Source organism: Haliotis asinina, chromosome 7 (genome assembly GCF_037392515.1).
Source record: "Haliotis asinina isolate JCU_RB_2024 chromosome 7, JCU_Hal_asi_v2, whole genome shotgun sequence".
NCBI classification, from domain to species: Eukaryota; Metazoa; Mollusca; class Gastropoda; order Lepetellida; family Haliotidae; genus Haliotis; species Haliotis asinina.
The window spans coordinates 10,268,168-10,293,816 of NC_090286.1; the positions used below are offsets into that span (position 1 = coordinate 10,268,168).

Consider the following 25,649-nt stretch of genomic DNA (forward strand, 5'->3'; position numbering starts at 1 on the left):
GATGGTGATAGCGTAGTACGACCCCAACGTCGGGTTTCCTGGTTCTCAGACCAATCTCTTCCAGCCTGTTCCGTACAGTTTGATCGGATATCCTCTGAAGTCAGAGCCCCCTTGCTGCTGTGTTCTCACCCGTGGCAGAACAATCTCTCGGATGTACCGATCTTGGGCTGCAGTGGTACATGTAACTCGAGGTCTGCATGTACGAGGATGGTCCTTTTTTATGCCTGTTTGTTTGCAACCAGCTGGAAGCTATGATAACTTGTTCGGACTAACATTCAGTCCTGGCACCAGAAGAATGGTAATCTCCAGCATGCATTCTTTCAATGGCGATGTTCCGTGTCGTAGAGTCAAGACATGACGTAGTGCTTGACCTTGAAACCCCCTCAAAACGAATGCCAATTTCTGAAAGTGATCTGGATTTTCATTGTCAGACAGTGAATGTTCTTCTCTGCACAATTTGAACAATTTGGAAGGCGATTTCTGTTGCGTTGTGGCAATGCCTTCCTAATCCTTGTAAGAAATCTCATTAAACATTTTCAGGTAAAGTCGATTCTTTTCCTTGTGCAAAATCATGTCATCGACACTTTTATCTCATATATTGACGATTTTTGGAACACAATGTGTAATTTATATATTCTTAAAAATACAAATTAACTGTGCGTTCCTCTTGTTTGGATAGTATATATCCGATGCAATGTCCCATTTTGACTTTTACCATATGGCTCCCGAATCATTTCAGGTGAACAAATATCTAGACGTAGATCACTATTTCACAGTGGTTATTAAATACATGCTCAGTCATCGTATCGTATGTCGTTGGACTGCCTGGTTTAGACCCGATTTAATTTATTTACAAACGGCATCAAACTGTTGTAACACTGCTGAAACAGATGTTTTCTCATGTTTACACTTGTACACTCGACTCTGTTTCAGGCAGATATTTCTTATGAATTTGGAAAGTGACTTCTGTTCGCATAATGAATATACCAAAAGGGGCCAAATCACGTGAAGAAATTAAGCATTAGGCGCCTGAGCAATAAAAATTAAAAAGAGTTCAATAAAACTTTACATGGTCACTATCCGTGTACGGTAGGATGTCGGTATCCGGCATATGTGCGAGGAATACAGTGTCACTTATGGTCTCATTTGAAAGTACCAAGTTTAGTGTTTTCTTCTCATTGTCTGCTTTCAGTTGTAATTTCTGTCCTTGAATTGCGTGTCTGTTTTGAAGAAGTAGAGATATTTCAGACATATTCGGGATGTGCTGAGATTGCTGGTAACGAGGGCACAGCTGGAAGATGTCAGACCGAGTGTCCCTACTTTTACCCCTACGTCATCGTTGACATGGTTTCCGGGATTGTGGCGACAATTGCTTTTGTTCCTGTCGTCATTACCTTAATGAAGTAGGTGCTTGCAACACATCTCAGTGTTATACATGGAGTTTCGCTTACATTGTAAACCTGGCGGGTATATCAGCTGTCGTGTGTTAGTTTCTTCATCTTTGCAGTCTCATGCATGTTTGTCGGCTTCACATGTCTTCAGATGGAACTCTATACAAATCTATGCACGATACAGTTACACTAAATCAAGGACAGCGCATTGTGATGGAAATACGTTCATTTTCAGATGTGTGTGTGAGTGAGTGTGGGTGTGAGTGATATGAGTTTGTCTTCAAATTAGTGTGGGACAGACTCACTCTTCCGCCAAAACCTGTCACAGTCACTCTTGTCATAGAGACTCATACAAACATGCTCATGATAGAGTCGAATACCGTCGAGGATTAATTCTCACACTTTCTGCCTCCATATTCTTTTTATTACAATCTTTTTTGCTACATCTGACCGAAAATGTTTCAATAATTATTTAACGTTTGTTACATTCTATCTACAAAGCATCTGGAACGCACATCAGAATCGGTCACTGGGAGCCTATAATTAGTTATTCGAGGATATCTTTCAGTTCACTGATCGAATATCAATCAATGAACATTTTGTTGTCAAAATTGTTTACCTGGAAGTATCACAGGGCTAAAAAGAAACAAACCCTATAAATCAGTACGAATGTTATGATGGTAGGATTAATTTGAAGTACCCTGAAGATACCATCAAAGAAGGTACATACGTATTTCTAGAAACACAAGTATTAGCGCATGAACCTACTGTTTGCTGTTATTTATGTTATACTATTGGTCAGGAAAGCATCGGGACAATAAGATATTAACCAGCTTCATTCGAAATTATCGATCTGGAAGGTCATATGAAAGGTAAACAGACAATACTTAAACGCCCCTTAACTCCTCCGTCCTTATGTCACCATTTTGACAAATTCCTCAGTATTTGTATTCCATTAAATATGTGTCTCACTGTTCTGTATATCATACTGACTGATATATTTGTAATATCACTGATCGTTTTGATTTGCTTGAAAGGATTGTGCATCCGAGAGACAAATCCATGGCTGTCGCTATATCGTCTTTCCTTAATAGCTTTGTAGGTAGGTACTTATTTACATCCATTCAGAAATTATGGTCAGAAAGTTCAAAATTATCACTTTGTTTCAAATAGATACAGATTCAAGAATTGAATGTTTCATGTACAATGTGTATGTATTGATGATACGGGTAACTTATATTGAACGAATCCTTCTATCAAGGTTTCCTGCCTTCACCTATTGTGTATGGAATGGTCATTGACACCACGTGTACCCTCTGGGAAAAAGCCTGTGGTGAGTTAGGCGCATGCGCACTGTATGATCTCCCAAGTCTGCGGTATCGTGTGAAGTTGATGGACACTAGACTTCAGTTGCTGTCGTCAGCTGCTTTCTTCGCTGCTTTCCTTTTACTGAAATATGGCGTTGTTAAGGAATCCACCGATCCAGATGCTGGCAATGTCTGAACCTTTATTATAAACCTAAAAGCTACTTCTCACAATATTAGGTCATCTCTTGTCTTCTCAGAATAACCACATTTGAGCTTTTTGTTTTATACGAAAGACCCATTCCTAGGTTTTACTTTTCGTTAGTAAGACCTGTCCCTAGGTTTTATTTTTTTAATTGTCTTTTCCTAACTCTATATGTACATCTTTCAAATGATATGTGAGTTTTTGAAATCAATTGAAAAAACGTTCAAGAGTAAGTTAAAAAAATCTAAGGTTTTCCCAGGCAGAATTGGAACTCCAACTTTCAGATTTGTAAACAGAGCCGTCTCCTGTCCAGTATCTTTTTACGCTACACCAATAATGACAATGTAAACCTATGCATGTCACCAAATGCATTTGGCGACCCCCGACCAACTTTCGAGAAGGAAATTGTAAGTGGCTGTCATTCACAGTTCAGAAGATGGGGGACTGGTGCGTTCAGAAAATGTCATTTTGTGTTGGCAGGATACAAACTGACATTTCATGTAGAAGTTCATTCAATGCACAAACACTGAGTGAGTGCGACTGCAAGTGACTGTCCCTCGCTGTTGCCTTGAGACCATGCCACCCTTAATGTGAGAGTACTTACCTCTATTCAGAAGACTTGGGTTGGGTTTTGCGTTAGAATCTGGAATGTTATATACAAGTCACTTTTGGGAGCGGTTATTACATGCATTTAAACGTATTGACCTTGTAAATTTTTTTCCAGCACCGTGCCTTCACGTTTACACCAAAATACGAAAGGGTCGTTAACTGAATAGTATTATAACTGCCGATTGTATTAAAAAATCGCAATAAACAAATATGTCTCGATGTTTATTATATTTTCAAATACAGAACTATGTACTGTCTGTGTACCTGAACACAGAAATGAACCGAAAGTCTAGTAAAACCAAACTGGAAGCGTATGAGGCATTGGATATATTTTTAAGAAATACTGTTCGCTCAAACACCATGTATGATGTACCATGTGCTTTAACGTTATAATAGTTCAGGGCGAAACTGTGCTTTTTCACACTATACATGGTGGTAGAGTGAACTGTATTTCTGCTGGAAGGGTGAAATGTATTTCTTTTCTACGATGCCAAATTCAATAATTTCCAGATCAATCAAAGCAGAAAACAAACGACGGTGACCTAACTTAAGTATCCCGCCTGGCACAGGGCCAACTGACACGCTGTTCCCTTGACGTGAGTGATCCCTTAACGTTAAGCTGAACAATGTAAAGAAAAACAAAACACAAAAAAGACCAAACGATTAACGTAAACCATATGGGAAAATAGGAACGTCGCTCTTCTACTCTCAGCATAAGCTTAGATTAGTGCAACTGACATGTGAAGCTGACTACTCAAGCGACGTTCCACGATTGCATTGTGGGAATGTTGGTGTAAAATTATGAACTAGGAGACATTTTATACGCCCGAAAACATAAACTATCCACAAGTGAAGTTCCCTGAGAAACGGGATGCAAAATGGAGTAGTTATTGTGGGAGGCTGTTCGAGGCGATAACAACTGACATGCATCGTCACGTAATGCAAAAGTGTTCGATTATGAGGGGGAGGCGGGAGGGATCAGCGGCAGCCTAGAATGGGGCAGTGACGGGACATAATGAAAAAGGTGCATTTTGTCGTCTGATAGAGTACTGTCAACGCCATTGATCTTTAACTGAAGCATCTTAGAATGTAAGTTAAAACTTATGTTACAGTTAATAAATGGTCATGACGAAAGGTATAAGAAGTCGCCTATGAACCAGCAAAATATAACACAGACAAGTTTAAAATAAGAAAGTGAGATCCCAAGTATGGCATATGTTGAAGTTTAAAATAGTCAATACTATATTGAGCAAACAATGAGCAAGTTACAGCGAATAACAATACAGTTTCCTACTACAATGCAATTGATTCACAAGTCTAAGGTAATTAAATATTGATTCACTTGAATCTTGGCATTTACATTGAGATCAGCAATATATTGACTGAAGCTTATTTCCATACTGAACAGTCAGGCACGTAATGTCAATCTTGAATGGAGATTGGAAGTCGGATGTTGTTGACAAATAGACGATGATAGGCAGAAGCAGACCTCAAGGTGAAAAGTCCAAGTGTAAGTCCGTGTGTGTCCGTCAACACAACAACCATCCATTATATGGAACATTCGAGCAAAGTGTGGTTGTAACCCTTTAGACAGAACCTTTGCAAACAGGAAGTAAACATTCGATTGCCAAGGGCAGGTAACCGGAGCACTATCAAGAAGGCCTGCCGCTCAGATACTGTTGCCATGTAACATATATGATATGAAACGTGACCCACAATTCACACGCAAAGCTCTAAACATTGTGACCCACTGATAATTATCACTTAATCAATCATAATACAAATTACAGAAAACACACTCTCATAACACTTTAAAACCTTGAGGAAAAGAACGTTTCACAGACACTTTCCATTATAATCATTTCAAGATAACTAACATTAATAAGATGACAAATAATAATATGAATAACATGAAATACATCTTGCAGAAGTATTATGATCTAACGCAGATACAAACATACAACAAGTCACCATGCATTTACAACCTGGGACGCCAGCAAAACCAGCACAAATATGGTCTTTGCCCTTAATTTGTCTCATCACAAGATTGAGCCTTGCAAAGTCAAACTCCACCTCATGAGTCTTTGATTCGTGTTTCTTATTTCATGAAGAAAAGTCAAGGGATTGTGATCAATAAACACTTCAATTGGCAAAGTAGTGGTACCTAGGTACACGTCAAAATGCCGTAAAGTTAACATAAGACCTAATGTCTCTTTCCCAATTGTTGAATGTCATTGATTTCTTTGATGCTTGTCAAACTCTTGGAAAAATATCTAGGTTTTTAGTTCCTGAATGATCCTCTTGAATCAAGACAGCACCTGCACGTACATCACTTGCATCATTCTGTAACTTAAATGCTTTCTCAAAATTTGGTGACTGTAATTCCGGAGAATTCATGAGTATGGCTTTGACTTTTTGAAATGCAGCCCGACAACTGCTATCCTAATGGAATTTTACCTTTTCCTCAAAAAGGTTTGACGGTGGTGATACATCTGAGAAATTTTGACAAAACTTTCTGTAATAACCTGCCATACCTAAAACTCTCATGAGTTCTCACTTAGACTTAGACGGCATCACTTTGCTGAGATACAGTACATCTAGTATACCGAACGCCAATATTTTCTTTGCATGGTTAGTGAGGGGGATCTGTTTTATTAAGTGAAACTTACTGACATCCAACTGTTTTCATTTTAATTTGAACTGACGTTGTTGGTCATCTATAGCTTGTTTTAAGATTGTATCGCCCCACCTTTCTCTCTCTCTCTGTCTCTCTCTCTCTTTCTCTCTCTCTATATATATCGCCCCTCTCTCTATATACATATTGTATCGTCCTCTCTCTCGCTCTGTCTATCTATCTATCTATCTATCTATATATTATATTATACATAGTATATAGTATTCATTAGAGCATAATTCAGTAATGTATGGTACAGATAATTTTATACGACGTTGTGTAAGAGATGGTTCATCGTCCTCAACGTAAAGACTGTCAAACTGACGTAAATTAAAAGTATCTGTCTGCTTCAGGTTAGTTGAAAGCAGATGGTGCAAAGTCTTGGACCAATAGTTGTAATTCATTAGAATTAGTCCTTAATCCTCTACAATTCCACTGCATTATATTTTTGGAAGAAACTATGATGGGATGATTGGGGATCTACCCCGCACCTTTTTAGAGGGCGACAAGCTATGTGCCCGAGGATGGATGTTATCAGATACACGAGGGATCACGAGGTAATGACTGGAGAAGTATTTTCTTTGTTGGTAATTTCTGATGGCTTTCTGGCGATGGAGGCATAAGTTTCACTAGTATCCCTTGACTGTATCAACTTTTTGGCTTCAGCAAAACTGATGTTATTAGTGTATTTAATCCCGTTGATCTCCATCTGCTTTTTCCAAGTGGGGCAATAATTAGAAAATGCTGAATGATTTCCATTGCAGTTGGCACATTTTTTGAGCTACTTTCACAATCTTCTGTTACATGAGCATTCTCAGCACAGTGAACACATGTAACAGACAATGTGCAAGTGTTCACACCATGTCCAAACTTCTGGCATTTGAAACATCTCAGAGGATTGGGGATGCATACATGAACATTAACACTGCAGTAACCTGCTCTGATTGTTTTGGGTGGATTTTGTGTAGAAAAAGAAAACAGTATGTGTTAGTTGGAACACTCTCATTGATTTTTCACGTGGAATATCTTTTTACATACAGCACACTTTGATCCTTCATGTCCGATACAATGTCAATCTCAGTCATATCTGCAAATAGACGATCTCGGTCTCGTACATTCAAGTAATAAACATCCTGAACGCAAGCGTTTCACATCTTTAATGTCTCCTGCTAGTCCATGGATACCCTTAGATATCGCAAATGGATTCAGCTTTAAGGAGTATTATCAAGAGTCTCAAGGATCAGAAAACGAGGCCAGTAATCAATAGATTTCGAGGGTCGCTGTTCATCCTCATCAATATCTAGTTGGCGTTTCGGTTTGTTTTTGTTTGGGGTTTGGCAGTCGATGGTAAGTCAGTATGAATTCGTCATCCGAGCTCCCCCTGCCCTCAGCCACCAGGATCCTCTCCTCCACCGACACAGGGCCGCAAACCACGGCAAACGGGTTGGTGGACCAAATATCCCCTCAGGTCCACAACGGGGGTGAACGGCACTTGGCGTTACCCAGCACCCACCACGAGGAGGTGCCTCTAATGATCTGTGTATGGTAAGATCAATGTCATTAAAAAGCATAGCTGCCCCTCTAGGGTTAGAATTTAGAGGTGCAGTTATACTTTGCAGACCCCATCTTAAAGGGTTGCATCTTCTTAAGCCACATGGATATATCGCAACAAATTATTGAATAGGATTTTTTTCTGTATAGCCTCTGCAATTAGCTGAAATCATTCTGATTTTCTTAATTTTATCCACAGTTCGATGCTAAAGGCATGTTTGTTTAAATTGAAGTGATTTAGCGTAAGGTTTTCCGTATAGGACACAAAGGGAAAAGATGTGAATAATCTGTTAGCTCGATTTTCAAACAATGGGAACAAAGGTGTTCTTTATCGTAACTATTAAGTGGTAAAACACAAATATGTACAGAAACATAGAGGAACAGAGAAGAGCTGTACCACTTTGAAAGAAAACACAAGAAACAAAGGCCAAACGTATGTGCAAAAACAAAACCCAAAATACAATGGAAGCTGGCTAAATCGGCACTCATTGGGAGTGAAGAAAGAGCCCGGTTTAGACAACGTGCCGGATTGTAGAGATGATAGTGAATGTACAAGCAACAGATGAGACTGAGATTTGATGCCCGTGTTGACATCTCGTCAGATTGAGGAGATGCCGTTTATGGCAGCTTCCACCGTAGAGGCATTGGGGCTCCATTCGCAAACATATTATAGAAGATTATAGAGTGTGTGAGTTAGTATTTAACGTCACATCGGCAGTATTGCAGCCATATCGTGACGAGAACGATTAATTATAAAAATACAAATGAATTACTAGCACGGACATTGTAAAACCCTGTCAACGAAGGACAGTAAAACTGACTAGAATATCACAGAATAGAATATAAAACTAGTCAATAGACCTAAAACAATGTATCTATAGAGGACAGTACAATATAAAAATGAGCTATAGCTTGCCAACAACTGAAGGTAGATCACCATACTAAGGACCGTGGGGACTTACAGTACATTTGCTTCCTGCATGGACCCTAGCTGGATTTACATCATCCCTTCAGCTCTTAGCAATTTAGACAAATCTAGCCATAAAGTAAAAACACACTTATTCTACGATTAAAAAGCTGGAAAACTGAAATTTACGTCAAATGTTTTTGGACTTACGTACCCTCTCAGGAGGACAGTTATTTTACGGTACTTCAACCCCCTTTGAGGGTACAGCCACTAACGATTTGAGTTACTAATTTAATCTTCCAATTTTAAAATATTTATCTATTTACAGTTCGGTTAACAAATTTAATTCCTTTAAAAATGCAATAATTAAATGAGGACTAACACTGTTAAAAAGATCCTTCATAGTATGTGAATTAAAATACTGATCCCTTGTGATGGAATACTCAACACAGTCAAATCTGGACTGACAACCCAAGTAGGTGTAACCAATATAGGGCTTTATTGCATGTAATTTATTTATGCCCACTCGGGTGTCCCACTTCTTCTGCATCAGATCACGGATGTAAGTTCTAATGCTGGCTTTATAATCAGAGTATGGAATAAGAAGTGGTGTCACAGATTTGTTGAGTGCTGTCTTGGCAGCAAGATCGGCCATTGCGTTACCGGAAATACCTACGTGGCTGGGTAACCAACAAAAGACGATGTCGTATTGGCCAGTGGCAAGATTATTATACAATTCAATAATTTCTATTAAAAGTGGATGTTTACAAGAAATATTTTTAATAGCCTGAAGGCAAGAAAGAGAGTCGGAATAGATTATATATTGTTTACGTTTAGGGTGTCTTTGAATATATTTGAGAGCTGTTAATATGGCGTTAGCTTCTGCTGTAAAAATAGAACTATTATCGGGTAATCGAGAAGATATTGTTCTGGATCCAATGACAGTGGCACAAGCCACTGCGCCACCGCCCTTGGACCCATCTGTAAATAAGGATTTATAATTGCTATATTTATGTTTCAGTTCATTTTATTCTTGTTTATACTGTAATTCATTCGTTTCTGATTTTTTAAAAGTCGTCAATGTTAGGTCCACTTGGGGCCTAACCAACTGCCAAGGAGGAGAAGAAAGAAGACGGGAAGGAGCTATGTTTTCCAGCTCAATGCTGGCAGCAGAAATAAGTGGTTTTATTCTTAAACCAAGAGGCGGAACAAGAGAAGATTTCTTTTGTGTAAATCCTCATACAGCGGATTGAAAACACAGTTACATGCAGTGTTAGACTCATTTGAATATAGTTTTGTTACATACTGTAAAGCTAATTTTATACGTCGCTGCTCAAGAGATGGTTCATCAGCCTCGACATACAGGCTATCAACAGGTGAAGTTCTAAAGGAGCCAAGACAAAGTCTTAGACCTTGATGATGGACTGAATCTAATAGTTTTAAGTTGCTTTTGCAGGCTCCACCATAGACGATGGAGCCATAATCGAGTTTCGAACGCACGAGAGATCGATATAGATGGAGAAGGATAGCTTGATCCCCTCCCCATTTTGAATTTGAAACCACTTTCAACAAGTCAAGTGCTTTCAGGCATTTAGTTTTAAGTGATTTAATATGCGGTAAAAACGTTAAGTGTGAGTCAAAAATGAGACCCAAGAACTTAGCTTCCTTCACAACTTTAATTGGTGTGCCATCTAGAGATAGTTCAGGGTCTTTATGTGGTTTATATTTACGACAAAAATGTATACAGTTAGTTTTCGATTTAGAAAATTTGAAGCCGTTTTCAAGACACCATTTATTAATTTTGTTTAAACACAACTGTAGTTGTCGTTCAATGGTATGCATATTTTTACCACGACAAGAAATATTAAAATCATCCACAAATAACGATCCATCAATTGAATCGTTTAAAACTTTTGATAAACTGTTTATCTTTATACTAAAACGTGTGACTGACAAAATACTGCCTTGTGGAACACCCTGATCCTGATTGTAATGATCAGACAAGGTAGAACCCACTCGGACTTGAAATCGTCTGTTATTTAAAAATTTGCCTATGAATTCAGGCAAACGACCTCGCAAACCGAAATCATGTAAATCTCTCAGAATGCCATACTTCCAGGTTGTGTCATATGCCTTCTCAAGATCAAAAAAGATAGACACAGCATGTTGTTTATTGATTAGTGCATTTTTCACAAATGATTCTAAACGCACTAAGTGATCGACAGTACTTCTGTTTTTACGGAAACCAAATTGTATATCTGTGATAAGGTTATTTGTTTCCAAGTACCAAACAAGTCGATTATTTATCATGCGTTCCATGGTCTTGGAAACACAGCTAGTTAATGAAATCGGACGATAATTAGATGGATCCGTATGATCACGTCCAGGTTTAGGTATGGGTACTACTATGGCATCACGCCATGAAGAAGGAAATTTCCCGGAAGTCCAAATATCATCAAATATTGATAACAGCGTCTCTAAACAGGATTCTGGTAAGTGCTTCAGGAGTTGATAATGTATGTTATCAGCTCCTGTAGCAGTGTCATGAGCTTGATCAAGAGCAGTATGGAGTTCATGAATAGAAAACGTTTCATTATAATCTTCCCCATTATCAGAATTGAAATTAATAGTTTTCTTTTCTTGTTGCTTTTGATACTGCTGGAATTTAGGTAAAAAATTAGAGGAGGAAGAGTGTTTAGCGAGGGTTTCGCCCAGTCTATTTGCAATATCTGATTTATCCGTAAGTAACTGATCTCCATGTTTAAGATGATGGACAGTAGATTTAGTACCTTTACCTTTAATTTTTGGGACCATGTTCCATACCTTGGACATGGGTGTCCGAGAATTTATTTTAGATACATAATTTTGCCAAGATTGGCGTTTGTTCTGTTTAAACGTACGCCGCGCTTTAGCATTTAAAATTTTAAATTTATTTAAATTATACACCATTGGATGGCGACGGAAATAATGTTCTGCTTTTTTCCTTGCCTTCCTAGCTTGTTTGCAGTCATCGTTGAACCATCGTTTCGAATATGTGGAGCTGCAGAGGACTTTGGTATACACTCATCAGCTATGGAGTTCAATTCATCAGAAAAACATTTAATAGCATCGGGAACGTCAATAAAACGTTCGGGTTTAAGTTTTTCAGAACACAGAGTTTCATATAAAGCCCAGTTAGCCTTTTTAAAATTCCGCCTTGATGATGGAGGAACATCAGATGGAGTAACAGCTTTTAATATAGTAGGAAAATGGTCACTTCCACAGAGGTCATCGTGGACTGACCATTCGAATTCATTAAGTAGTTCTGAATTTGTGAGTGACAAGTCGAGAGCAGAATAAGTCCCTGTACCAGGGTGTAAATATGTGTTGGAACCATCATTATAAATACATAAATCATTGTCAGAACAAAAGTCCTCCAACAATTTACCTTTAGTGTTTGTATTTACACTACCCCAGAGTGGGTTGTGCCCATATAAATCTCCCATTATAATACAGGGCTTCGGGAGTTGATCATATAGAGCTTGAAGATCGGTTTTGGCAAACGCCGAAGACGGCGAAATATAAAGAGAGCATAGCGTAAACGCTACATGTAAAGTAATTCTTACTGCAACAGCCTGCATATTAGTAACAAGCGAAACAGGGCTTTGAATAACATTTTGTCTGACAAGAATGGATGATCCGCCAGTGGCTCTATCACCCGGAGGCGAAAAACAATGATATGCATTAAAATGACGAAGGTCAAATATATCTGTTTGTTTTAAATATGTCTCTTGGAGACATATCACTGAAGGTGTAAAATCTTGGACTAATAGCTGTAATTCATGTAAATTTGTCCTCAATCCTCTGCAGTTCCACTGTACAATATTATTGGAATAAACTATCTTTTAGGGGGATTTATGGGGGATCTACCCCGCACTCTTTTGGAGGGCGACAAGCTATGTGCCCTAGAATGGACGTTTTCAGAAACGTCCATGTCTTCAAGAGACCCGTATTTATTAAACAATTGAACTTTATTTTGTGACCCCTTGGGAACTCTGCCACTTTGTTGTTTTGAAGCATCAGGCTTAGGCTTCGGTTTACTTTTCACCGTTTGTCGACTATCAGCTGTTGATTGAGACTTTGAATGTGACTGAGATGCTGATGATTTGTGATCAGAAGACGACTTTGAGGTACTAGGAAGTGATTCCTCAGTCTGTGATGATATAGCAGTGCACAAAGGCTGTGGAGAATCACAATTGACCCAAGTCAAGGTAGTTTGGCAGCCTGTGGTTGATGTTGTTTTAGAGCTAGAACCCGATGATGTTTTTGCTATTGTAGCATAACTTTCTGGAAGATCAGATCTTTTTACCAGTTTTTTTGGCCTCAGAGAAAGATATATTTTGTGTAAATTTGATTTTATTTATCTCCATTGGTTCTTTCCAAATTGGACACTGTTTAGAAAATGAAGAATGGTCACCTGAGCAGTTGGTGCATTTTTTAAAGTCACTGTCTTCTCACCACAGTGAGCACACACAACAGACAATGTGCAAGTACTAACGCCATGACCAAACTTCTGGCATTTAAAACACCTTAATGGATTGGGTATATAGGTGTCTACACCGATGTGACAATAGCCTGCCTTTACAGATCTGGGAGCTGTTGGAGAGGAAAATGAAAAGAGGTAGGTGTTAGTCTAAATGGTCTCCTGGTTTTTACGTGTTGTAAAACGCTTAACGTATGTGACCCCTTGATCTTTCATTTCTGAAACAATATCAAATTCAGACATGTCGGCAAATAATCCATCTCTATCCCTGATGATTCCTTTGCTTGTGTTAAGTGTCCTATGTGGAGATACTGATACTGGAATGCCGACGAATGTGGTGGTAGACATCAGGTTAGTAGTTTGTTGTCTTCTGTTGCATTCAACGAGCAACGCACCTGAACGCAAACGTCTGATATTTTTGACGTCACCAGCAATTCCTTGTATGCCTTTCTGTATCGCAAAAGGGTTCAACTTCAGTCTGCTGTTATCTTGAGTCTCAATCACGACAAAACGTGGCCAGTAATCAATGGAAGTGGACAGTCTTTGGTCGTTATCATCTGGATCATTGTCAAGTGGACGTTTTTTCTTTGTAATGGGGATTTGAGAAGCCATGGTTATGGTTGAATAGTTCATCATCCGAGCTCCCCACCCACCACGGAGTATCACAAGGACAATGCTAAAAACAAGCGGGTCTCCGGCTTGCAGCACCAAGGATACTCGGATGATATACTCCAGCAGAAAAATTAAAAGATTAATGATTCCACCAGATTGGCCCATGAGCCACCGCCTTCTGGGATACGACTCTAGGCAATAATAAACAGTAACGTTTTCAAATTCTGTTTCGAAATTCGCTAAGGCTAGAAAATATAAACATACAATTCTCAAATTTTTGTGCAACACTACAGAGTTATAGCACAGGGCTTGGCGTGACCAGCCGATTGATAGAAACGGGCCGATTCTACCACCCGTCTAGGTGAAGTAAGGGCCAAATGGGCAATGGAACGCAGTTAAAAGCCCCAGTGTCCTCAACCACCAGGATCCCGTCCTCCACCGACACGGGACGCAACCCACGGCAAACGGGTTGGTGGACCAAATGTCCCCCCGGGTCCACAACGGGGGTGTCGGCGAGCTCTTTGCGTTACCCAGCACCCACCACGAGGAGGTGGCTCGCCACGGGTGCCGAAGATTATAGAAACAAATGTGCCAGCTGATAGAAGCATAAACAGGACCAAAAGTGGAGGCCGAACATAATTGACAAAAATGGTATTGCTAGTCTGGCCGACTCAGTGTTAACTCAAGCAGATGCGCGTCTGCTAACCAGTGACACAGGCAGCATATACATGAATACAAATATCTGAGAGGTTGACATTTGTCGAAAGGTAATGAGTTATTAACAACTCACCTGAAGACACATATACACATCTCAACAGTTTCCACGCGTCAGATCCGCAGTGAATATGTGCTAAAAATGGAAGAGTCGTTGCCTGTTAAATATGTAATAACAAGTTCGTGTCACTTTCACGGAGGGTCGTCTCTATTAAAATTGCTCACACTTGATCACTATTTCATAATCTGTCCAACTATATGTAAAAGTTATGTCTAGTCCTAAGAAAAGATTTATATGTATTAGGTACTATGTCCTGTTGTCAGTTGTCACATCATCCGTCATCAGTATCCCAATCATGGCGTCTCCGATTGTCCTTCATTGATCACGGGGGCACTTCCTGATCTGTAGAGAAATATCTATCACCTTCTCCTCTGGCTAATGGTTTGCACTTTGTGGGTTCCCGTATGCTTGAATGCACGGTTTCAAGGCAACCCCTCTTTTTTCAGAATGACCGGGAGATCCGATCCGTATGAATCATAGTCTTTCTCTCTTTAAGGAAACACCATCCTTTGACCGAAGCACCGAATACTTCCTGTCAATACTCAGCCCTCACAAATGAGCCATTTTCCAGTTTTGCCGTTTAGAGTTATCTGCCCTCTGTGACACGTGACCGCAGGCATGACGACACGTAAACAACACCTGTCAGGTTGACGTTCCGTTTGTTTTGTCGACAGACGATATTGTTTACCTTTGGCCTGCTATCATTATTTGAAGAAAATATCAAGTATTTTCTCGTCAAATACTGTACCACAGTTGAAAATGTATTTGAAAGATCGTGGTGTGACATTTACAGGCTACATTCGTCGCGAATTGATCACTTTGTGCGAGTGTGTTGCCAACTTGAGTTTGCCCATCTTGCATGATGTTTCCGATGTAAACTGCACATCCCAAACACTATCACACCTGAACATTAATTCTGATCCCCTCCTTATACCCGGCTACTCTAACGATTTGTCACAATCCCCGGAAATTGGAATATATGACTTATTTCATTACTTGGTGTCGTTCAGGCCCGATTACGACAGAAGGAAGCTCCGTGCTTACAAATCTTTTCAAGACTATCGCTTGTATGCGGATGGGCATGCCAACAGTGTAGAGTATGTTGATGCTACTGACACCGTCGGAATTTTTAAAGCGTCTGTGAAGCCAGCACAACGGGACAAGACCTGCTTAAGGTCCGAGTTCTACAACCTATGGATTGCTGTGGACAAAATGAATGTTGACATTAAGACCGCTTACTGTCAGTGCCCAGGAGGGTAAGTGATCTAACACTGGGAAGGTCTAAATCTCATAATGATCCTTAAAATTAAATGGATTGCCTGTTTTTGACTACATAGCATAAAACTTAAACAAGATTAAAAACCATTAAAGCCAAATTTCCCAACTGTCTTCAGTTTGCAAAGAACTAACCAGTCCCAAACTCTTGGAAACAAGGTGCATTTTTATCCTTGTTTCAGTGGATCATAGTCAATATTTGTAAGTTCCTAATATTTATGTAGACGTAGTCAGAATACTGTGAAAGTAGTTATTGATGTTGCTCATAAAGAGTACATATTCAATATTTGTTGAAGTAACCCTTATCCTGAAAAAAACCCTTTATGAATATTCTTTTCACATATTTCAGTTCTGATGGAGCCTGCAGACATATAGCAGCAACACTTTTTGATATTGAAGCTTTTGAGAAAAAGAGCATCACTGATGGCCCTTCCCTTTGGACCAAAAGACCAAGACCTCATGATGAGCCTGTGCCACTGGGTCACCTAAAAGTCAAGAAAATCAGGTACAAAAAGAAAAACAAGAGGATATATGGGGATTTTCAGTACATTAGTCTGTAAGTGGTCAATAATCTATAACAGAATCTGGTTTTACAACAACAGGTTTGACAAACAACAGGAAATAAATGGAAATATTTTGAATTTTGCTATATATATAACCAATCTGTACTGTGTTGCAGTTATGGACAAACGCTTGCTGACACAAGTAGTGACTATGGCCAGGATACATTTGATCCTCGACCAATAAGTGACAGATCAAATCCATCACTTGAACAGGTGGCCAATTTTGCAGCCTCACTGCATCAGGTTAGAATGACTGAAATATTTCTATTTCAGTTTGAAACATGTGACATGTAGCTTAAACATGAAAATGTTAAGTATTCATATAAATGGTTTTGGAAAAGGTGAAATCAGTGAATATCTTATCTGTGAAACAATGCACTTAATGCATATAACACTTCTAATGTGGAATCATGACAGAAAAGGACAGTTTTCAGTGTTCAGCGCGAGATGTAACCCAGGTGAATTATATTATATATGTATTATGTAACTTATCCAAAACTTTCACATTTGCAGATCAATCCTAATGATTGTGCTTTGGAGACCCTCCTTGATCCCACTGACACACAGATTCAAGCAATGAAAATTAATGAGGAATGTGTTGCTATGTCCCTACTCAAGAAGCTAGAGGCCCTTGAGTTGACTCCTGGTTCTCTGAGGACATTATTGATAGACTGAAATATTGTCCTGATGACATTATTTACACTGAACATGAAACAACAGGGCAGAGTGAGAATCCTACATGGTCAGTTATGAGAAAAGGCGTGGTGACTAGTTCAAATTTTAAACGTGTTTGCATCAGGGCAGATGCTTTTGAAAAGAACGAAAACATTGATTGCTCAAAGTTAGTGAAATGTTTGCTCCATGACAGTCTTAGCACTGACATTAGCAATGTACCATCTGCTATTGTGTGGGGTAGAAAAAGGGAAAGCAAGGCCAAAGAAATGTACAAACAGACTGAAAGAAGGAGACGTAACAAATATCTGTGAAAATAAAAGGTTTATTGATTGATAAGGAAAATCGTTACCTTGGTACTTCAGTGGATGGTACAGTTGAATGTCAGTGCCAAAGAAAATCATCAAGACAAACTGTTAGAAATTAAATGTCCATGGGCTTTGCGAGACTGTGATCCTAAAAGTGCTGCACAAAATAGGGGGTGTTACCTGAAAGATGGTAATTGGCACCTTAAAGATGACAGCGATTATTATTATCAAATTCAAAGCCAATTACGCATATATGGATTTCAGTCCTGTGATCTGGTCATTTACACAAAGAAAGGTATACATGTTATTAATGTACCTTTTCATGAACAATTCTTTGAGTCTATGATCAGAAAAATCAAATCCATTTATGTAAACAATTGCTTCCTTCATTGCTGCAGACTTTAAACAAGTAAAATAGATGAAGACTTTTGTCAGCTGTGACTGAAACTTCCTGTTTACTGTATGAGGTACATGTATTTCTTTTGAATGAACCCAGAGTCTATTTAGCAAGGACATTGTCCAAGTTACACAGTGAAGCTGCCACATTCACACACTGACAAAGAGAACCTTTCATTTTCAAAGGAATAACACCCTGTAATAGTTTATATTCTTTCAGCCTACCAATAGCTCTCTCAACATGTATTCTAGCATTTGCTATTCTCCTAGTTTTGGTAACTGCTACTGAACTGAGTTGTCTCCCATGAGAAAATGGTGGTATGTTGAGAGTTGCCTTTGTAAAGGCTAACAGATCTCATATTAAAAAGAAGCTGTCAGCCATGATGTCATCGTGTTCAGAGAGTAAATCTAAGAAACCAGATTGCTGAACTATCTTCCTATATGAAATGCTGCCTGACCATAATTTTGAAACAAAAGTAAATGAACCTTTTGGAGAGCAAACAACCAAACACTTTAAGGTATTTCTATGCTTATAAGATGACCATGTTACTCTCTGGCTGGAAGGAATGCTTGGTTTTTTAAGTAGAAATTCTGTACAATCAATAACTGCTTTGGTATTTGGAAAATATTTAAAACATTTAGGAAGATTATGTTTCACCTGTCTTGTGGAAGGCCACTTGATAAGAAAACATAATTCTTTGCACATCAGATTGATCCATGTGTTGAAAATTCTACGTATGTGGGAATTTGAAACACCAAATAAATCTGACAACTGTTCCACATCATTAGCTCGCCGTAGACGCATCAGGGTGAGGATGAATTCCTCATACAGAGAGAGCAGTCTTGAGGGGCCTCTGCTGGATTTTTGCTGCAATACAAAGTAGGAAATTGTTAACATTTACTCTGCTGTTCCATTTACATTGTGAACTGATAGTTCAGAAACTATTTTGGAAATAATGCACTGGTTGCCAGCTAAAATTCGGAGATGTATTAATTAGGAACCTTCTTTATTATCAATAATATGTCTTTATGTTCTGACCATAGTAAACTGTTTCTGAAAACGTAACCAGTATGGAATGGTGTATATAGTATGTAAGATCCTTTGATATGGTCTGACATGAGCACTAATGACAAACACACCCCATCCTGCTTTATCTCACTTTGTCCTCTCCAGTAGATCATCCTGGCAGCCTTGTCTTTCAGCCAGTTGAACACCAACATGAGCATGGCAATACTGAGCCCTGTTGTAAATGTGTAAACTGATCATCTATCTTCACTGACTATGTGAAGTTGAATAGTAAATTAAACATGAATGTTATATTTTGCTTACAGTGCAAAACCCCAAAGGATTTATCAGTGTAATAATTAAGTTATTTCATGTATATATGCAGGTATTTTGTATGTATTTTTGTATGTATGTATAAAAGGAATAAAAAATAAGTTTTCCATAGCATATGCATGGCGATCCTTGTACCTGTTATCAGACTTGCACAAGCCATAGCAACAGTGGTGGTAAGGCATCTTCAACTTCTCTCGGTGTACACGTCAGATAGTGGTCGGTGCACCGTCAAACACGTTACAAAATTTGACAGCCGTTTGTTTTGACCGTTTGCCCGCGGTCACGTGGTTTTGCAAACGGACATCACTCTAAACGAAATTTTGTCGCGAAACTGGAAAAAGGCTTATTTAACAACCGTACGTCTGGACATCGCTGCTCAAAAACAGGGTGTTTCAGTACGCTTGCGTGGAAGAGCACCTAGTTCACGAAATAGCTCCCTGGAGGCTGACCCCGGGCCCTTATCATCGGGTAACCCACATGTAAGCAAGTATAGAGAGGAAACCTTTTTTTTAAATTCAGCTTTCATTTCATTCATCTCTTTCTATCTATCTCGGTGGCGTTCCACACACACAGACACATATCTTCTCCTACATGTTTCAATATTGTATCTTGATTGAACGATGGACACAATTCTTTAATGTAGTTTTCTTTAGCTTTACAGTGCATGGCATCAGCCCATCAGCAGTATTCATCTTGTAAAAAGGGAATATTTTACATTTTATTTCCTTTCCTGCTGCGCATTTGTCGATGTGAGCGCTTAAGAGGATGCACCTGGTTTTGGGGTCCGTAATCTGCTGTTTATGGACACACATTCTGCCCCTTTAAGTACTCCGTTTGTCCAACGTATTCTTCATGACACCCTTGGCATATAATAATATAAATAATATGTTTAGCGGAGCAGTCCATGTTAGAGCGTACATGAAATATTTGTTTCCTGTTTTTGAACTTTACACATGAGCTTTCAAGTATATACTCACAAGTTTCACAATTTCAACGTTTACATTTTGAGACACTGAATTCTGTTTGTTTAATACATGAGTCGAATTTGGCAGGTGTCAATATGTGTTTTAAGTTAAAGCTTTGGCGTTTAGTTTTTATCAAAGGTACAATTGCCATAATATAATTCGATTCATTTTAATATCAGAATTGAAGATTTGAACATTTTGTCTTATGATATGAAAAAGGTCCGGATTCATGGGGTTGTGTGTTGACAGCGTTATTTATTTGTTTATCACGAACTTTCAACAGTGTCTTTCTGTCTATGTTCATTGCTTTCTTTATTCCATCTTCCACAAGTAGAACTGGGTACCCACGCGACTGTAGGTATGACAGTGGTCACGCATACAACGATACCGGACGTAGAAATACAAACAAATGCCCAGTGATAATATGTTATAGACTACGAAAGAATTAACGACAAAACTATGTTGAGAGAAAATAGAAGTTATGAACTGCCTTACATAGCAGCAGATTAGTTTTGTTTCGGTATTTTGGTGCTGAAAATATTTATACCGAGATAGAGACACTTCATAAACAGAGAGCCTCAAGCTATATACAGTAAGACTCTAAACTCAGATGTTCCGGAGATCCACTTAAGTTATGTGCAATAATGAGTGAGTGAGTTTAGTTTCACGCCGCACTCAGCAATATTCCAGCTATATAGCGGCGGTCTGTCAATAATCGAGTATGGACCAGACAATCAAGTGATCAACAATATGAGCATCGATCTGCCCAATTGTGAACCGATGACATGTGTCAACCAAGTCAGCAAGCCTGACCACCCGATCCCGTTAGTCGCCTCTTACGACAAGCATAGTCACCATTAATGGCAGGCATGGTTTGCGGAAGGCCTATTTTACCACCGGGACCTTCAAGGGCCGTGTAATGATGAAGAGATAGCGATAGGATACTGAACTAGAGGAACGCTACTGTTGCAGTTGAACTTGGGAGGCCCTGAGCCTCATCTTCAGGTTTACAGGATGAGGTATAAAATCATGAAATTTACATTTTACAAATGCAGAACAGTATAAACATGGCAATGGTTCCGGTTTGTGCAGACTTTGTTCAGTTTTAGGCACGGTTTTTAGACTGATACAGCGATCGCTGTTCTTTCATGCGATTCACATTAATTTGCAATTTGCATGACTGAACATGACTTTGTCATTAAGGATTCAAATAACACAATAATCTCCACTATTCAGTCCAGATATCGCGTTCTCTAATGGAAAATGTAAATCTATGTGCACAGGTGTGCATTAATTACAGCTTCTTCAGCTTCAACAGATCAAGTGAATAATAATGAATTGCGTAACCGTGACACAACTGGTGGGGTCTATTAATGTACAGGGACGCGCCATTGTCAGTTGATTGTCATCATGTCTGAGCAGCGAGACAAGGTCGTCGTTTAACATTCTCTGCTCTCCTATTTAATAAAGTTGAAATTCGTCTGGCTTGAGAGATTGTCTTTACATTCAGTGTGACTCTGTGTAGTAAATGTACTGAAATTCGTCTGGCTTGAGAGATTGTCTTTACATTCAGTGTGACTCTGTGTAGTAAATGTACTACATTGACAGCGTTAGCACTAGGCATAAAAGCTTAGTCATTATGACTCTCTGCAGTCATGAGTTCGAAAGGGCGTCATGGACTTCAAGTTTGGAACTTTCAAGACATCAAGTGTGTTTGTGTTGTAACGACCGAAAATGGTAAGGCATTGATTGATTGTCTTTACATTCAATGTGACAATGAGACAAACTAACTAATCGTCAACCGCAGTGTTCTAACACTGCCAATGTAGTACATTTACTACACTAAGTCGCACTGAATGTAAAGGCAATCAGTCTAGCTAGACGAATTTCAAAATTCTTCACCTATCTAACAAACATGTGGTCTCCACTAGGGCAAGATTCAGGATAGTAAATGAACTGTGGTTTTCATATTTTAGGTCACATGGCCCATGGTACAGTTGTTAAGATGTACAAAAGGTGTCATTGTACCAAAATTACATTACGGATATCTTGTGCTCAATATTTTCAGAAGGTACTAGGAAAACATTGTATGTATTTTCTACAACGTTACTGTTACACCTTAAACAGATGAAATGCATACCAGCATTGTCATCAAAGTTCTTATACCGTTGAAGACGAATGCATAATGTACACGTTTATCTGACAAGGTTTCGATGTAATTATCAAATTTATGGATTAACTTTTCACATTGCAAATAAAATTGTAAAGACACTATTTTCGACACATGTTTTCGTGCGTGCGTGTGTGGATTTTATCAAAACATGAAAAATGCCGGTAACCATACTGGCAGAGCACTACATCGTATATGTTGATCTTTGTTTTCTTTGAACCTGCTGCCTTTTGTTGTATTTTTCAGGATCTTTTACACTCAAATTGTCATATGCTGTACACCCAACCACACTGTACTTGGTAAACTTGGTAGACAATCTTTGTGTATATATTGCTGTAAAAGAGTTGTGAAATATTTGGTGTGGACCGATTCGGTTACCTGATGACAGATATGCAAAAAGTGATAAAATATGATGCAAAACGACTTTTAACATGGTAAAGTAAATTGGGCACCCAGACAACGATATCTTCTATTTCTACGGGTCAGCTATATAAACCGATTCCTTTCCGAATTTGTTAACCGTATTATGGTTTCTGGCGAACTAGAGTGGCATTATGCTTTATGCCGTGTTTCAGCATTTTCAAAAACATCCATATATTCTTCATTTAAAACGCCCAATGTGTGGTTCCTACCACTCAGCAATAGAAACGGGCTGATATATCAAGCGGGACAGACCAGACAGAACGTGTTTAGTTTGCAAAAGCCTTATATCAAGGATGAATATCATTGTATTTATATTTGTAGTATCAATAAAGAAATTAGAGCCAAATTTATACTTGAAACGCACCTTGCCCATCGAACATATCACAAATGCAAAATTGATATCCATAAATAATGAAACTATTCGGACCAAATTGATTATTGATGTGCATGGCTGGGTTAGGAGATGTTAACCTACTTGCGGTGGGTGCAATCTGAGATTAATACCTAGTTGTACCAATCAAATTCCAATTGCAACATAGTGTGTTGAAATGTCTGAAGTTCCGGTGCAGATAAACATACGTGATGTAATATCCATGAAATCATAGAAACACAGACCCATAGCTGATCCCTGTTTACAAGATCTGTCATTGCAGAGACAGTCAATGAACGGTAAAGTTAAGAAGAAAAATGAGCTGAAATATGTAATGCTTACAATTGTTTCTGTTGTTGTTGTTGATGATGATTTATTTCTCAAAACTTTACTTGCACCTTGGTCAAGTTAGACTCATGACTAGGTTGCACCTTGTAATATTGGGTTGCACCAATGAAACTGCAAGTAACAACTCTAAATCAAGCCCTGACGTGTACGAATCAACGCTTGTGAGGTAAAATTACTTGTGGAAGCCATGACATTGTATTCCAAGGGCTGCAATAAAGACAACACTTGGAAGTGTACCCAGACATAGCCAGACAGTTTTTCTTTCAACTGGAATGACTTTAGTCCACAATGTGTGATGTGAGAGATATACTATTAGCATTATGATGATGATGATGTTATAACACTTATTCACATTATTCGTCCGCCATTTGTGTCAAGATCATTTAGTTGAGGGTCAAAATCGGATTTCAGTCGACTTGTAGAAATAACAATAAAGAACTGGTGGGTGGGGTACACCAAAGTGTCCGACCTTGACTAGATATAGTGTACTGTGAACCGTTTGAAGTCGGGGGTCATCTCAAAAGTTTCATATTTTAAAAAAAACGTTTTAATCCTCGCAATGACAGGAGCGCCTGTGAACAGTACACATAGTCTGTAGTCAGGCGATTTCTTTTGGTCGGCTGATGGAAATAATGGTAACACCAAAGCACGTATGTACATGTGGCTACTGCTGTCATCAATAGCATGGCTTGCCCTCATATCGCCTACACCTGATATCTCCTACATCCTTATCAAACCAAGTTTACACTTGAAAGTCTTAGAACATTATGCAAATGCTGTCTTACCCATTAAGTACTGGACTGGACCATTTGGGATGCATCATGAGAGAAATGAAAACAGACAATGCAAGCTCTTTTAACAATGTCAACCTTTATTCATGAGCACATCAGCATGTTTATTCCGTTTATTCAACATTATCCACTGACAATTATTGAAGTGATTTAATAGCACATCAGTCACAATATTCAACAAACAACATTGAACATAGCACAGACTGCTTTAAAATGTCAGTTACACATCATTATTCTAGTTCATGATCAGATGTTTTTAATTCAGTTTCAGTAAGTGACCAGCTGCATCGAGATATTGCATGACTGATTTCACTCCGGTGGAGAGCTGTGTCTTCAATCTCTCGACCCTCTGATCGCGCTCTCGGTTGATATGGGCACGTGGTCTGGTCACTCCTCCAAGCCTTCTCTGTCGTCTAGTGCGTCTGTCTGCTTTCTCGATTTTCTTGAGCTCCTTGATGAATTGGTATATGTTTGGATGTAAAAGGGGCATACGCTTCTTTTGTCCACTGTGGAATCCCGCAAGGTTGTTTGAACGTAGACCCGTGTTCTCATGTTGGTTCCAGATGTTGGCAGGGAATATGGCATCATCTTCAACCCAGGTGCTGGTAATGTAGTCGTCGAAGGAAGAGATATTCGGGACATCTGCTCACTTTTACCCAAGCATCCTGGACCTGGTTCAGCGGAAGAAGTGGCAACACTGCTGCTCGTCGAACGTCGGCCTGAACTGCTCGGGACAAACCCTTCTTCACTAGCTGACGCCACATAGCTTGGGAGTAGTGGAACAGACAGGATCTGGCAGAACTGTAAGAGATAACTCATAGTCGGTCTGGAACATTTCTGGAGAAAGTTCAACGCCAAGTCACAATGGTGTCTTTCAGCAATGAAAACAACCTAACGTATGTATGCTTCGTCTTGTTGGGAAGTAGTGTAAAGGCCACTGGGAACATCTTACCATTCCCAAGACAGTGAATGATGTATGCTTGCAGTCACAAGCTTGGGCAAACATAGAAAGTTCCATCCATGAGAAGAACATCAGCGTCGGCCAGGTATTCTAGCATCTCGGTTGTAGCAAATACCACCAGTCTGTTGTCTTTGCGTCGTTTGCAGAGAGAAATTCTTTGCCATCATCCTTCTGGGTCCACATTCCAGTTCCAGTGGGTAGCAACTTGACGTTTAACCATCAGTCTGTATCGGTAGCCTGCATACAAAACCTGTTGACCAACTCTCTGTGTGGTCACGATCTCGACTTTCTGAAGATTTGCCATTTTGATACCCATATTATGAGACGCATGTGCTTTTAGAATTGTTTTGAGAATATGTTTTGAGAATATCCAATTCATTTTGAGAATATCCAATCCGTACTCGTAATTTTAATCTTATTTGTTATATCAGTAAACTTGTTAATTATTTCTTTTGAAGTCTTTACTCGAGACACATTGATATTATCTCACTTTAAAACAACACGAAGCAGGATTATAA

The 25,649-nt window shown here is 39.0% G+C and overlaps 2 protein-coding genes and 1 pseudogene across 2 annotated transcripts in view; 1 reads left to right on the top strand and 2 right to left on the bottom strand.

The window, feature by feature from the left end:
- Positions 1 to 25,649, bottom strand: part of LOC137290332 (receptor-type tyrosine-protein phosphatase alpha-like) — a 120,797-nt gene that overhangs the window by 40,492 nt on the left and 54,656 nt on the right. The gene's annotated exons all lie outside the window — the stretch shown is intronic.
- LOC137290339 (uncharacterized) overlaps positions 1 to 25,649 on the top strand; it is a 113,142-nt gene that overhangs the window by 6,793 nt on the left and 80,700 nt on the right. The window lies entirely within an intron of this gene.
- LOC137291061 (uncharacterized) lies at positions 17,868 to 25,435 on the bottom strand (annotated as a pseudogene).